At 46.3% G+C, this 15,974-nt stretch overlaps 1 long non-coding RNA gene across 2 annotated transcripts in view; it reads right to left on the bottom strand.

The window, feature by feature from the left end:
* Positions 1-593: 593 nt before the first annotated feature.
* The window catches only part of LOC144495610 (uncharacterized), a 44,050-nt gene continuing 28,669 nt past the window's right edge, over positions 594-15,974 (bottom strand). Inside the window, exons 2-3 of one of the 2 annotated variants that reach the window (XR_013498300.1) lie at positions 1,377-1,567; positions 594-888 (exon numbers count right to left, since the gene is read on the bottom strand). This is a non-coding gene — a long non-coding RNA (uncharacterized LOC144495610). Of the gene's footprint in view, positions 889-1,376; positions 1,573-15,974 lie in introns of both variants that reach the window. The other variant, XR_013498299.1, reaches the window with a different exon arrangement.

Raw genomic sequence — 15,974 nt, forward strand, 5'->3', positions numbered from 1 at the left:
GCTCTGTCCGTATAGCGTGCAAGAAACAATACTTTTCACTGTATGCTAATACATGTGACAATAATAAATCAAATCAAATCAAATGATGTAGGCATGGAAGAATCATGCTGCATGAAAAATCCAAACCCTTCCTTCTCTCCTTTTCCTCCTTCCCCTCCCTCTCCTTGCCCCATCCTTTTCCCCTCCCCTCCTTTCCCCCTCCCCCTCTTTCTCTCCCTTCCCCTCCTTAGCCCTCCCCATATCCATCCCTCACCTTCTTGTTTAGCAACAACATAATTGTTGTGTTAACGTATAGATATTTTATTGATTGTTGTTAGAGATATATATTTTGTAAGCAACTTGATAAGACGAGGCAATAAAACATATCAGGGCAGCTACTGAAGTAAAATGTTTAGTTAAATGTTAATATGGTATCAAAGTTTTGTATTTAGAACATGATTTTTGTTAAAAAATATTTTCTATTAAACTACAAAATTCTACTAATGCTTTATTGAAACAAAACAAACATTTAAATATGAAATTATATAAATGCTTTATTTAAACATACAGAACAGTTAAATATGAGAATTATAACTAAAGTAAGCAAGTCAGAAGAATACTAATGATAAATACATCTAGATTCATACAGGTATCCAAATCGTGGTTCAAGAAGTTCTGACCATATTCTAAATTAAAACGCACAAACACTTGTAAGCATGTCATACATATTAAAAAGTTACATAATAATACAATGCAGATTTAGGGCGACACGGTGGCACAGTGGTTAGCACTGCTGCCTCACAGATCCAGTGACCCAGGTTCAATTCCGGCCTTGGGTCGCTGTCTGTATAGAGTTTGCACGTTCTCTCCGTGTCTACGTGGGTTTCCTCCGAGTGCTCCGGTTTTCTCCTACAGTCCAAAGATACGCATGTTAGGTTGATTAGCCATGCTAAATTGCCCCTTAGTGTCAGAGGGATTAGCAACATAAATTCATGGGGTTACAAGATAGAGCTTGGGTGGAATTGTTGTTGGTGCAGGCTCGATGGGCTGAATGGCCTCCTCCTGCGGTGTAGGGATTCTATGCGTGGGATTTTCCAGCTGAAATCGCCCTAAAATTGGAAAATCCCACCCAAGGTTAACGGACCTTTCCATGGTCCATCCCTCATCTGCGATGATTCCCGTGGCGGGTGAAACAGGAAAATTTACTCCCAGGAGTCTATGAGTCTAAATAGTACTTTCGCAAATATGAAACAAATAAAACATTTGTTTATTTATACATATTAAATAATTCTATTTGCAATAATTAAAATAAATTTTAAAAATACAGTTTGAGTTAGCCAATAACAGTGGCAGTAACTACTTGAAAGAAATAGCAAAAACAAAATACAGATACATACCTTTCATAAGATTAGGGGATCCTGTTTTCAATGCAAAACTGCCTTTAGGAACGTGGACCTCAATAGGCATTCCCAGACTTACCGCATCATAAGGGGGAGTGGTTAGCAATCTCTTGTGATGCGCTTGGCCCTGGTGAGAAGGTTGCACTGACTGTCCGAGGCTGCTGCACCCATCAGTAGTTTCAGTGGAGCTGCTCTGGTAAGGCAAGTATGCAATATTTTTTCTATTTTTGGCGGACCATAAATTTCTGCCAGCGATCAGAATTTACAGGCAAAGAACAAAGAAAATTACAGCACAGGAACAGGCCCTTTGGCCCTCCAAGCCTGCACCGACCATGCTGCCTGACTTAACTAAAACCCCCTACCCTTCCGGGAACCATACCCCTCTATTCCCATCCTATTCATGTATTTGTCAAGACGCCCCTTAAAAGTCACTACCGTATTCGCTTCCACTACCTCCCCCGGCAACGAGTTCCAGACACCCACCACCCTCTGTGTAAAAAATCTGCCCCGTACATCTCCTTTAAACCTTGCCCCTCACACCTTAAACCTGTGCCCCCTAGTAATTGACTCTTCCATCCTGGGAAAAAACTTCTTACTATCCACTATGTCCATGCCTCTCATAATCTTGTAGACTTCTTTCAGGTCGCCCCTCAACCTCCTTCGTTCCAGTGAGAATAAACCAAGTTTCTCTAACCTCTCCTCATAACTAATGCCCTCCGTACTAGGCAATATCCTGGTAAATCTTTTCTGTACCCCCTCCAAAGCCTCCACATCCTTCTGGTAGTGTGGCGACCAGAATTGACCACTATATTCCAAGTGCGGCCTAACTAAGGTTTTATAAAGCTGCAACATGACTTGCCAATTTTTAAACTCAATGCCCTGGCCAATGAAGGCAAGCATGCTATATGCCTTCTTGACTACCTTCTCCACCTGCATTGCCACTTTCAGTGACCTGTGTACCTGTACACCCAGATCCCTATGCCTATCAATACTCTTAAGGGTTCTGCCATTTACTGTATATTTCCTATCCTTATTGGACCTTCCAAAATGCATTACCTCATATTTGTCCGGATTAAAGTCCATCTCTCCGCTCAAGTCTCCAACTGATCTATATATTACTCTTATGTGAGGAATAAAAGAATGACCAGGGTGAGGTTAGGGCCGGTCAAGGACAATAGTGGGAACTTGTGTATGGAGTCAGTAGAGATAGGCGAGGTGATGAATGAATACTTTTCTTCAGTGTTCACCAAGGAGAGGGGCCATGTTTTTGAGGAAGAGAAGGTGTTACAGGCTAATAGGCTGGAGGAAATAGATGTTCGGAGGGAGGATGTCCTGGCAGTTTTGAATAAACTGAAGGTCGATAAGTCCCCTGGGCCTGATTAAATATATCCTAGGATTCTTTGGGAGGCAAGGGATGAGATTGCAGAGCCTTTGGCTTTGATCTTTGGGTCCTCGCTGTCCACGGGGATACTGCCAGAGGACTGGAGAATGTTGTTCCTCTGTTTAAGAAAGGGAATAGAAATGACCCTGGTAATTATAGACCGGTTAGTCTTACTTCGGTGGTTGGTAAATTGATGGAAAAGATCCTTAGGGATGAGATTTACGACCATTTAGAAAGATGCGGATTAATCCGGGATAGTCAGCACGGATTCGTGAAGGGCAAGTCATGCCTCACAAATTTGATTGAATTTTTTGAGGAGGTAACGAAGTGTGTTGATGAAGGTAGGGCAGTTGATGTCATATACATGGATTTTAGTAAGGCGTTTGATAAGGTCCCCCATGGTCAGCTTATGATGAAAGTATGGAGGTGTGGGATAGAGGGAAGGTTGGCAGATTGGATAGGTAACTGGCTGTCTGATCAAAGACAGAGGGTGGTGGTCGATGGAAAATTTTCAGATTGGAGGCATGTTGCTAGCGGAGTGCCACAGGGATCAGTGCTTGGTCCTCTGCTCTTTGTGATTTTTATTAATGACTTAGAGGAGGGGGCTGAAGGGTGGATCAGTAAATTTGCTGATGACACCAAGATTGGTGGAGTAGTGGATGAGGTGGAGGGCTGTTGTAGGCTGCAAAGAGACATTGATAGGATGCAAAGCTGGGCTGAAAAATGGCAAATGGAGTTTAACCCTGATAAATGTGAGGTGATTCATTTTGGTAGGACTAATTTAAATGTGGATTACAGGGTCAAAGGTAGGGTTCTGAAGACTGTGGAGGAACAGAGAGATCTTGGGGTCCATATCCACAGATCTCTAAAGGTTGCCACTCAAGTGGATAGAGCTGTGAAGAAGGCCTATAGTGTGTTAGCTTTTATGAACAGGGGGTTGGAGTTTAAGAGCCGTGGGGTTATGCTGCAACTGTACAGGACCTTGGTGAGACCACATTTGGAATATTCTGTGCAGTTCTGGTCACCTCACTATAAGAAGGATGTGGAAGCGCTGGAAAGAGTGCAGAGGAGATTTACCAGGATGCTGCCTGGTTTGGAGGGTAGGTCTTATGAGGAAAGGTTGAGTAGGCTAGGGCTGTTCTCTCTGGAGCGGAGGAGGCTGAGGGGAGACTTAATAGAGGTTTATAAAATGATGAAGGGGATAGATAGAGTGAACGTTCAAAGACTATTTCCTCGGGTGGATGGAGCTATTACAAGGGGGCATAACTATAGGGTTCGTGGTGGGAGATATAGGAAGGATATCAGAGGTAGGTTCTTTATGCAGAAAGTGGTTGGGGTGTGGAATGGACTGTCTGCAGTGATAGTGGAGTCAGACACTTTCGGAACATTTAAGCGGTTATTGGATAGGCACATGGAGCACACCAGGATGATAGGGAGTGGGATAGCTTGATCTTGGTTTCAGATAAAGCTCGGCACAACATCGTGGGCCGAAGGGCCTGTTCTGTGCTGTACTGTTCGATGTCCTATCCTGCTGTATCCTCTGATGGTCCTCATCGCAATCCACAAATCCACCAACCTTTGTGTCGTCCGCAAACTTAATCAAACCAGTTACATTTTCCTCCAAATCATTTATATATATTACAAGTAGCAAAGGTCCCAGCACTGATCTCTGAGGATTGTCACAGCCCACCATTCAGAAATGCACCCTTCCACTGCTACCCTCTGTCTTCTTTGACCGACATGATGTGGAGATGCCGGCGTTGGACTGGGGTAAACACAGTAAGAAGTTTAACAACACCAGGTTAAAGTCCAACAGGTTTATTTGGTAGCAAAAGCCACACAAGCTTTCGAGGCTCTGAGCCCCTTCTTCAGGTGAGTGGGAATTCTGTTCACAAACAGAACTTATAAGACACAGACTCAATTTACATGAATAATGGTTGGAATGCGAATACTTACAACTAATCCAGTCTTTAAGAAACAAAACAATGGGAGTGGAGAGAGCATCAAGACAGGCTAAAAAGATGTGTATTGTCTCCAGACAAGACAGCCAGTGAAACTCTGCAGGTCCACGCAACTGTGGGAGTTACAAATAGTGTGACATAAATTCTGATTCTAGGATCGCATGATAAAGACTCAGGAGGAAAAAAGCAGAAATATTTATGTGAAATAGTGTGACATAAACCCAATATCCCGGTTGAGGCCGTCCTTGTGTGTGCGGAACCTGGCTATCAGTTTCTGCTCTGCGACTCTGCGCTGTCGTGTGTCGCGAAGGCCGCCTTGGAGAACGCTTACCCGAATATCAGAGGCCGAATGCCCGTGACCGCTGAAGTGCTCCCCAACAGGAAGAGAACAGTCTTGCCTGGTGATTGTCGAGCGGTGTTCATTCATCCGTTGTCGCAGCGTCTGCATAGTTTCCCCAATGTACCATGCCTCGGGACATCCTTTCTTGCAGCGTATCAGGTAGACAACGTTGGCCGAGTTGCAAGAGTATGTACCGTGTACCTGGTGGATGGTGTTCTCACGTGAGATGATGGCATCTGTGTCGATGATCCGGCACGTCTTGCAGAGGTTGCTGTGGCAGGGTTGTGTGGTGTCTTGGTCACTGTTCTCCTGAAGGCTGGGTAGTTTGCTGCGGACAATGGTCTGTTTGAGGTTGTGCGGTTGTTTGAAGGCAAGAAGTGGGGGTGTGGGGATGGCCTTGGCGAGATGTTCGTCTTCATCAATGACATGTTGAAGGCTCCGGAGGAGATGCCGTAGCTTCTCCGCTCCGGGGAAGTACTGGACGACGAAGGGTACTCTGTCCACTGTGTCCCGTGTTTGTCTTCTGAGGAGGTCGGTGCGGTTTTTCGCTGTGGCGCGTTGGAACTGTTGATCAATGAGTCTAGCGCCATATCCTGTTCTTATGAGGGCATCTTTCAGCGTCTGGAGGTGTCTGTTGCGATCCTCCTCATCCGAGCAGATCCTGTGTATCCACTTCTTGCCTTCAAACAACCGCACAACCTCAAACAGACCATTGTCCGCAGCAAACTACCCAGCCTTCAGGAGAACAGTGACCAAGACACCACACAACCCTGCCACAGCAACCTCTGCAAGACGTGCCGGATCATCGACACAGATGCCATCATCTCACGTGAGAACACCATCCACCAGGTACACGGTACATACTCTTGCAACTCGGCCAACGTTGTCTACCTGATACGCTGCAAGAAAGGATGTCCCGAGGCATGGTACATTGGGGAAACTATGCAGACGCTGCGACAACGGATGAATGAACACCGCTCGACAATCACCAGGCAAGACTGTTCTCTTCCTGTTGGGGAGCACTTCAGCGGTCACGGGCATTCGGCCTCTGATATTCGGGTAAGCGTTCTCCAAGGCGGCCTTCGCGACACACGACAGCGCAGAGTCGCAGAGCAGAAACTGATAGCCAGGTTCCGCACACACAAGGACGGCCTCAACCGGGATATTGGGTTTATGTCACACTATTTCACATAAATATTTCTGCTTTTTTCCTCCTGAGTCTTTATCATGCGATCCTAGAATCAGAATTTATGTCACACTATTTGTAACTCCCACAGTTGCGTGGACCTGCAGAGTTTCACTGGCTGTCTTGTCTGGAGACAATACACATCTTTTTAGCCTGTCTTGATGCTCTCTCCACTCCCATTGTTTTGTTTCTTAAAGACTGGATTAGTTGTAAGTATTCGCATTCCAACCATTATTCATGTAAATTGAGTCTGTGTCTTATAAGTTCTGTTTGTGAACAGAATTCCCACTCACCTGAAGAAGGGGCTCAGAGCCTCGAAAGCTTGTGTGGCTTTTGCTACCAAATAAACCTGTTGGACTTTAACCTGGTGTTGTTAAACTTCTTTCTTTGACCGAGCCAGTTTTGTATCCACCTTGCCAGCTAACCTCAGATCCCATGCGACTTCACCTTCTGCACCAGTCTGCCATGAGGGACATTGTCAAAGACCTTATTGAAGTCCATGCACACAACATCCACTGCCCTATCCTCATCAATCATCTTTGTCACTTCCTTGAAAAACTCGATCATGTTCGTGAGACGACCATGTTGCCTCTCACTAATATGTCCACTTATTTCCAAGTGGGAATAAATCCTGTCTCGAAGAATCCTCTCCAATAATTTCCCTACCATTGATGTAAGGCTCACCGGCCTGTAATTACCTGCATTATTCTTGCTATCCTTCTTAAACAAAGGAACAACGTTGGCTATTCGCCAATCCTCTGTAGCCAGTGAGGATACAAAGATTTCTGTCAAGGCCCCAGCAATTTCCTCCCTTGCCTCTCTCAGTATTCTGGGGTATATCCATCAGGCGCTGGGGACTTGTCTACCTTAATGTTTCTCAAGAACCCCAATACCTCCTCCTTTTTGATCTCAACATGACTCAAACTATCTACACGCCCTTTTCCAGACTCATCATCCACCAAGTCCTTCTCTTTGGTGAATACTGACCCAAAGTACTCATTTAATACCTCGCCCATTTTCTCTGGTTCCAAGCATAGACTCCCCCCCTTGTCCTTGAGTGGGCCAATCCTCTCCCTGGCTACTCTCTTGCTCTTCATATATGTATAAAAAGCCTTGAGATTTTCCTTAATCCTGCCCATGAGTTAAAACGTTTTCTAATCACTTACCATGATAAAATTAAAAGGGCGAGTACCAAACTAGCCCTCAGGCAAATGCAAAATTTGTTCACAAGTTGGAAAGTACATTTCTGAAAGAATATGTTAAGATGAGCAAAGAAGATCTCTTATGTCACTCCTTCAGTCACTCCTTCAGTTTTCCATGTACTTACTCAGTTAAACAAATAATGTTGGAAACTATTGTAAATCTAAAAAGCATTGCCATGAAAACTAGCCCATATAAAACTTAAGATTCCAAGTTTGTTTCCCACATTATACAGATGACCTGCCCTTCATAGTGCCAACACTTAGTGTTCAGCAGCTTACAAATGATGAGTGATGATTTGGAGGACATTTTTTCCCCAGAAGAGAAGAAAGAAAGAAGTATCTTGAAGTCTTACAATAATTCAAGTCAAAGGAGCAGAAGATCCCATGACAATCATCAAAGTAATTGAATTGTTCAGATGAAGCTATAGTCAGGCTCAGTCCTAAACTTGATGGCAAGTGACAATGTTAAAGAAATAGAAAAATATTCCATTCTTGATGCTCTTTAAACTGATGAGCACAAAAAGAGAAAGAACAAAGAACTCTGATGTAATCCTGACAATTTAACTGTTGTTTCAACTTTCCATATCATCTCACAGCAAACGAAAACCAATGCTTACTTTTCCTGTATAAGTCTGCCAGATTAGAGCATACATCCCTTAGGTATTCAGAAGGCAGCCAAAAACTGATTACAGCCTTCCACCACCACATTATGGCAGGGAAGCTGAATACTTTTGGTATGCAAGCAGAGACTTGAAATCATAACAAGATTTCCAGCCCACTATTATGAAAACAAGAAGTTCACTTTGGAAGCACTAGGACAAACAAAGGCCTAAAATAGTTGACAACATTTGAGTGAAATCTTTGTGTTTAACTGTTCAGAGCTGGATGTGGGCATTGCTGGTTCGGCCAGCATTTGTTGCCCATTCTGGGGAGTCACCTTCCTGAAATGCTGAAGTCCAAATGGTGTAGATGCTGTTAAGAAGGGAACAGGAATTTGACCAAGCAACGGTGAAGGAATGGCAATATGGTTCGAAATCAGAATGGTGTGCGGCTCAGAGGGGATCTTGCAGGTGGTTGTATTCCCATGCATCAGCTGCCATTGTTTTTCTAGATGGTAAAGGTCAGGAGTTTTGATGGTGCTGATGGGTAACTTCTTGCGGAGCATCTCCCCAACCTTTTTGATGCTGCATCCCTTGATTGGGCACTGAGTGCCTGAGAACAGGGGGAGGTGATAGCCTAGTGGTATCATCACTAGACTATGAATCCAGAAACTCAGCTAATGTTCTGGGAACCCTAGTTCGAATCCCACCACCAGATGGTGGAATTTGAATTTAATAAAAAATATCTGGAATTAAGGATCTACTGATGACCTTGAAACGATTGGTGATTTTCAGAAAAAAAAACAACTGATTCACTAATGTCCTTTAGGGAAAGAAATCTGTCATCCTTACCTGGTCTGGCCTACATGTGACTCGGTAGCTGACTCTCAACTGCCCTCAGGCAATTAAGGATGGGCAATAAATGACGTTCATATTCCACGAATGAATAGAAAAATAACAAGGAACCTCCCATCCACCAAAATGCCCCTGGCAATTTCTGTGTAGTTGTCTCAGGTGGAGAGTGGTGGAGTCCCAGCAGGAGGAGGAGGTCTTTAAGGGATCATTTAAGGGGCTTGAGTGGTCTCGGGGTGGAGGAGACCACGTTGAGCCTTAATCAGAGTGAGGTAGACGGGTCTATATAGTGGCCTTTGTCTGTATCCTCAAAATGTAGTCACTTGAAAAATAAAATGAGTCACCATAAATAATCAGGGCTCAAGGAAAGTGCCAAATTCAGACCAGGTACGAAAATGCAACTTTCTTCTTAGTTAACCATCATTCATTAGGTACAGGATGTTTAAGAATCTGCAATCAGGGAAGTTTTTAAAAAAATGACTGGTGTACAATACCATGAAACAGATTCAAAGAAATAAAAAATACAGTGGTGATATCAGTGAAATTTAATTTTTTTCTAAACTATTCAGAGTTTTAACAAGACGCAAGAAAAATGACATGGTTTTCTGCTGCATAGGGCCATTGTTCAGGACAGGTTGCATTCACATAAGGGGATTTCATACACAACTGTTGTATCATATTTAACTTTCGTAACTCACTTGCAGCCAACATTTTGCAATATTTTATGCTGCATATTTGATTTGCGACTGAATTACACAGGACTCTGGATGCAAATATACAGAAAATGTCAGGAGTCCTATTCCACCTCCACACTGTTTCCCAATTGATGGATGCAGCATTGCTAACATGTCAGCTGTGTGATTTGTCATAGTTTTTAAAAGTTGTACCTTCAGAAATCCAATCTAAATACAGCAATTTTGCATACGTGAAATCATCATGTGACACACAATGACTAAAAATAATCTTTGCAAGAGATTCATAAGCAAATTGCAGATGCTAAAACGTTTCAGGTGATGCAATAGCAGATATGAACCACACAAGAACTTAGTTCCGCATTTTAATGCTTTTCTTATGAGACATGATTTAGAAAAATTACTGAGATTGATTTTTTTTAAATTTGGGAGCCATAATGCAAAGCTCAAGTAGAGACAAAACAGTAGTAGTGCTTGACTAGGTAATACAATCCATGATCCTAGATGGCCTTGCCCATCCCTATCTATAACTTCCTCCAAGATAACAATCCTCCAAAATCTCTGCACTCCTCCATCTCTGGCTTTTTGCACATCCTGATTTTCATCACTCCACCATTGCTGGCTGGGCCTTCAGGCTATAAGTTTTGGAATTTGCTTCCTAAACTTCTCTCTCTTCCTTTAAGACTGACCATAAAATTTATCTCTTTGACCAAGCTTTTGGTCAACTTTCTAAATGTTTCTTGATGTGGCTTAGTGTCAGACATTGTTCACTGACACTCCTCGAATGTGCTTTGGGTTGTTTTACTACTTTAAAGGTACTGTATCAATGTAAGTTACAATTATTGAACCCATATTCCTCTGATTCCTTGTTTTTTGTTTTCCAGTCTGAAGTGCTATCAATTAGGCAAAAGACAACTTGTGTGCCAATACAACTGTAGGCTTTTATTCATTACAGAACTAGGAGCATATCCTAACAGATAACCGACCCAAACTGAACAAGGGGGAAGAAACAGCCACCTTTATACTAGGTGACAAGGGGAGGAGCCGGCAGGGGATGTGTCCAGGCATGACAAACACAACAACGGTGGTCCAGACAGGACAAAGGCGCAACTGTAGTCCACCACATTCACCCCTCCTTTAAAAAAAATGGGGTGAAGCGGAAACAATGTCACAAGTTCAGACGATCTGGTGGCTTGATCCACCGTCGCAATCGTCGTAGTGCAGGTTGCAGAGTCGTCCGAGCAGGGAGCGGTGTCAGCCCAGGCTCCAGGCACTGAGCGTCGAGAGGAGGCGCCAGGTGGTGTGAGGCGAAACCATCCATCGTCCCGTCCAGTAGTCGAGTACTGCGTGGCGACGGCACCGGCGACTCAAGCGAGCTGTACATAGGGGTGAGAGAAGTGAGCTGTGGCCCTGGTGGTGTATGGAGAACAGAGGAAACTGGGGCTGGGGGATGGAGGGACATAGTGGGCTCTGGGCGCACAATATAGGAGACTGGGACTGAAGGGGGGAGGGGCGTAACGGTCTCTGGGTGCACAACACAAGGGACTGGGACATGGGGCGGAGGGACGTGGTGGCCTCAGGGGCACCTGTGGGTGCCAAGTTACGGACAGAGACTGTATCCTCCCGCCCATCAGGGTACGCCACATAAGTGTATTGAGGATTAGCATGTAGCAATTGGACCCTCTAGACCAAGGGGTCTGCCTTATGGGTCCGGACATGCTTCCGAAGCAGAACGGGTCCAAGGTACATCAGCCAAGCTGGGAGCAAGGTACCCAAGAAGGACTTTCTGGGGAAAGTGAACATCCGCTCGTGAGGGGTCGTATTGGTCGCTGTACACAAGAGTGACCTAATTGAATGTAGTGCATCCGGGAGGACGTCTTGCCAACGTCTGACTGGAAGGCCCCTAGACTGTAGCGCTAATAGAACAGCCTTCCAGACAGTTGCGTTCTCCCGCTCTACTTGACCATTACCCCTGGGGTTATAGCTAGTGGTGCGGCTGGAGGCAATGCCTTTGGCGAGCAGGTACTGCCTCAGCTTGTCGCTCATGAATGAGGACCCACGGTCGCTATGAACATAGGATGGAAACCGAACAGGGTGAAGAGCGTGTTCAGGGTCCGAATCACCGTGGCCAAGGTCATGTCCGGGCAGGGGGAGGCAAAAGGGAAATGCGAATATTCATCGATGACATTTAGAAAATAAATATTGCGGTTAGAGGAAGGAAGGGGGCCTTTAAAATCAATGCTGAGGCGCTCAAATGCGCGAGTGGCCTTTATAAGGTGCGCCCTACCTGGCCGATAGAACTGCGGCTTGCACTCTGCGCAGACCCTGCATTGCCGGGTAACCGACCGGACTTCCTCGAGGAGTAGGGCAGGTTACGGGCTTTGGCAAAGTGGAAAAATTTGGTGACACCCGGGTGACAGAGATCATTATGGAGAGACTGTAGCTGAACCAGTTGGGCGCTGGCACATGTTCCACGGGACAGGGCGTCTGGGGGCTCATTGAGCTTCCCGGGCCGTTACATGATATCGTATCTATAGGTGGAGAGCTCAATCCTCCACCGCAAGATCTTGTCATTTTTGATCTTGCCCCTCTGCCTGGTGTTGAACAGAAAGGCAATGGACCGCTGGTCCGTAAGTAAAGTGAACCGTTGGCCCGCAAGGTAATGGCACCAGTGCTGGACGGCTTCCACTATGGCCTGGGCCTCCTTCTCAACCGAGGAGTGTTGAATCTCAGGGCCTTGTAGGGTCCGGGAAAAAAAGGCCACCGGACGGCCCCTTTGGTTAAGGGTGGCGGCTAGGGCAAAGTCAGACACATCACTTTCCACTTGGAATGGGATGGATTCATCCACAGCATGCATCACGGCCTTCGCGATGTCCGCTTTGATGTCGTCGAAGGCCAGACGGGCCTCCTCCGACCGGGGAAAAGAGGTCGATTTGAGAAGCGGACGGGCTTTATCCGCGAAATGGGGAACCCACTGGGCATAGTAGGAGAAGAAGCCCAGGCATCTCCTCAGTGCTTTGAGAGTAGTAGGGAGGGGAAGCTGCATAAGGGGACGCATACGGGCTGGATCGGGACCAAGGACACCATTTTCCACCATGTACCCAAGGATAGCGTGGCGGTGTGTCCGAAAGACACACTTCGCCTCATTATATGTCAAATTCAGGAGAGTGGCAGTACGGAGGAATTTTTGTAAGTTGGCATCATGGTCCTGCAGGTCATGGCCGCAGATGGTGACATTATCCAGATACGGGAAAGTGGCCCATAGCCCGTGTTGGTCCACCATGGCCCGCTGGAAAACTGAGACCCCATTGGTAACACCAAAAAGGACTCGGAGGAACTGGTAGAGGCGACCATCTGCCTCAAAGGCAGTATATGGGTGATCCTCCGAGCGGATAGGGAGCTGGTGGTAGGCCGATTTTAAATCAATCGTGGAGAAAACCCTATAGTGTACGATGCGATTGACCATGTCAGAGATGCGGGGAAGAGGGTACGCATCTAGTTGCGTATACCTGTTTATGGTCTGGCTATAGTCGATCACCATGCGGTGTTTCTCCCCCGATTTAACTACGACCACCTGCGCCCTCCAGGGGCTGGTGCTGGCCTGAATGATCCCTTCCTTGAGCAAACGTTGTACTTTGGACCGAATGAAGGCCCGGTCTTCCGCACTATAGCGCCTACTTTTGGTGGCCAGAGGCCTGCAATCCGGAGTGAGATTATCGAATAAAGGGGGGGGGGCAATCTTGAGGGTCGAGAGACTGCAAGTGGTGCGCGGGGGGCACTTAAATAACAGCGCATTGCAGACAGAGAGCGGGGAATAAGGGCCATCAGACTGCAAAGTGATGCTCCTATGATGGGTGAGGAAATCTAACCCCAGCAGTATAGCTGCGCAGAGTTGCGGCAGCATGAGGAGCCGAAAACGCTCCTAGACTGTGCCCTGTACCGTCAGAGTCACCACGCAGCACCCAAGGACATCCACTGAGTGAGAATCCGAAGCCATGGAGATTGTCCGCCTCCAGAACCGCACGGGAAGGGCATATCGACGCACTGTGCGAGGGTGTATAAAACTCTGCTCCCGCAGTCGAACAAACAGTTTTCTACATGGTCGTTTACCTTAATCTCCATCATTGACTAGGAGAGTTGGTGCGGCTGAGATTGGTCCAGACGAATCGATGCAACCGTCGAACTCGGTGAGTATTCATATTCGTCCGCGTCTGATGACAATGCGGATGAAGTTTCCCGCTCGGCGCGCCTTGATGACGGCACCGAAGACGGCGATTTCCGCGCAGCCACTGACTGCATCAAAGATGGCGATTCCCGCGCAGCCACTGACTGCATCAAAGATGGCGGCGCCCGCGGAACACACGCGGTGCCACGAGACTTCGCAATCGACTTCGCCCGGCAGACTTTGACGAAATGGCCTTGCTTACCGCATTCGGAGCAGATCGCATCCTTCGCCGGGCAGCGACGCCGAGGGTGCTTGGCTAGGCCACAGAAGTAGCATTTGGGCCCCGCTGGAACAGCCGCCGCAGTGGAACCGTCGATGGAACGGGGTGCATTGTAGCCCCGAGATTGCGGGAGGCCGCTTCTAGGGATTCAGCCATCGTGGCCGTTTTCTGGAGATCCAGGCCACCCTGTTCAAGTAGGCGCTGCCAAACGTAAGTAGACTCAATACCCGCGACGTAGGCGTCCCAGATCAGGTCCTCCGTGTTCTGAGCAGCTGAAACAGCCTTACAGTCGCAAGCTCTAGCTCGAACCCGCAGGGCGCGCAGAAATTGGGCGCACGATTCTCCTGGCTGCTGCCTGCGAGTAGCCAAGAGACGTCTGGCGTAGACCACGTGAGGGCTCTTTCGAAACTGCCCTTTTAAGAGTTCTATAGCATCCACGTATGCAGTAGCATCCCGGAATATACAGTAGACTGCATCGCTTACCCGGGCGCGGAGCACGCGGAGCTTATCGCCGTCGGAGTCGACGACCGCAGAGGCGCTGATGAAAGCTTCAAAACAGTCCAGCCAATGGTCAAAACTATCAGAAGCTCCGACCTCTTGAGGGTCCAAGGTTAATTTGTCAGGCTTCAAAAGCTGCTCCATATTGGTCAAAGGTAATGAATAAAATTGAAGCGCTATCAATTAGGCAAAAGACTACTTGTGTGCCAATACAACTGTAGGCTTTTATTCATTACAGAACTAGGAGCATATCCTAACAGATAACCGACCCGAACTGAACAAGGGGGAGGAAACAGCCACCTTTATACTAGGTGACAAGGGGAGGAGCCGGCAGGGGATGTGTCCAGGCATGACAAAAACAACAACAGTGGTCCAGACAAGACAAAGGCGCAACTGTAGTCCACCACACAGTCTACATTATTCCAACAGATTGTTTGCTGGATTCTCGTGTTCAACTGATCAATGACACTGCAGTTCTGCACTGAGTCCAATATTGCATCCTCATTGACCTATACTAACTCTGCCATCAACTCATCAAACTTAAAATTCTGTTTATATAGAAAGATAGAAACTAGATGCAGGAGTAGGCCATTTGGCACTTCGAGCCTGCTCAGCCATTCATTTTGATCATGGCTGATCATCAAATTCAATATACTGATCCCAGCTTTCCCCCATATCCCTTGAGCCCTTTAGCCCCAAGAGCTATATCCAATTTATTCTTGAAAGCAGACAATGTTTTGGCCTCAACTACCTTCTGTGGTAGTGAATTCCACACATTCACCACCTCTGGGTGAAGAAATTTCTCCTCACCTCAATTCTAAAAGGTTTACCCCATATCCTCAAACTATGCCTCCTAGTTCTGGACTCCCCCACCATTTGGAACATTCTTTCTGAATCTACCCTGTCTAACCCTGTTAGAATTTTATAAGCTTTATGAGATCCCCTCTCTTCTAAATTATAGTGAATATAATCCTAACAGACATAGTCTCTCCTCATATGACAGACCTGCCATCCCAGGAATCAGCCTGGTAAACCTTCGTTGTACTCCCTCTACAGCAAAGACATCCTTCCTCAGATAAGGACACCAAAACTGCACACAATATTTCAGATGTGGCCTCACCAATGCCCTATACAATTGCAGCAAAACATCGCTATTCCTATATTCGAATACTCTTGCTATGAAGGCCAACATACCACTTGCCTTCTTTACTGCCTGCTGTATCTGTGCGCTTAATTTCAGCGACTGATGCACAAGGATTCCGAGGTGTCGTTGAGTATCACCTCTCTCAATTTACACCCATTCACGTAATAATCTGTCTTCCTATTATTGCTACCAAAGTGGATAACCTCACATTTATCCACATTATACTGCATCTGCCATGCAGATGCCTACACACTCAGCCTGTCCAAATCATACTGAAGCATTTCTGCATCCTTCT

The sequence above is a fragment of the Mustelus asterias genome, chromosome 7, assembly GCF_964213995.1.
Source record: "Mustelus asterias chromosome 7, sMusAst1.hap1.1, whole genome shotgun sequence".
Lineage (NCBI taxonomy): Eukaryota > Metazoa > Chordata > Chondrichthyes > Carcharhiniformes > Triakidae > Mustelus > Mustelus asterias.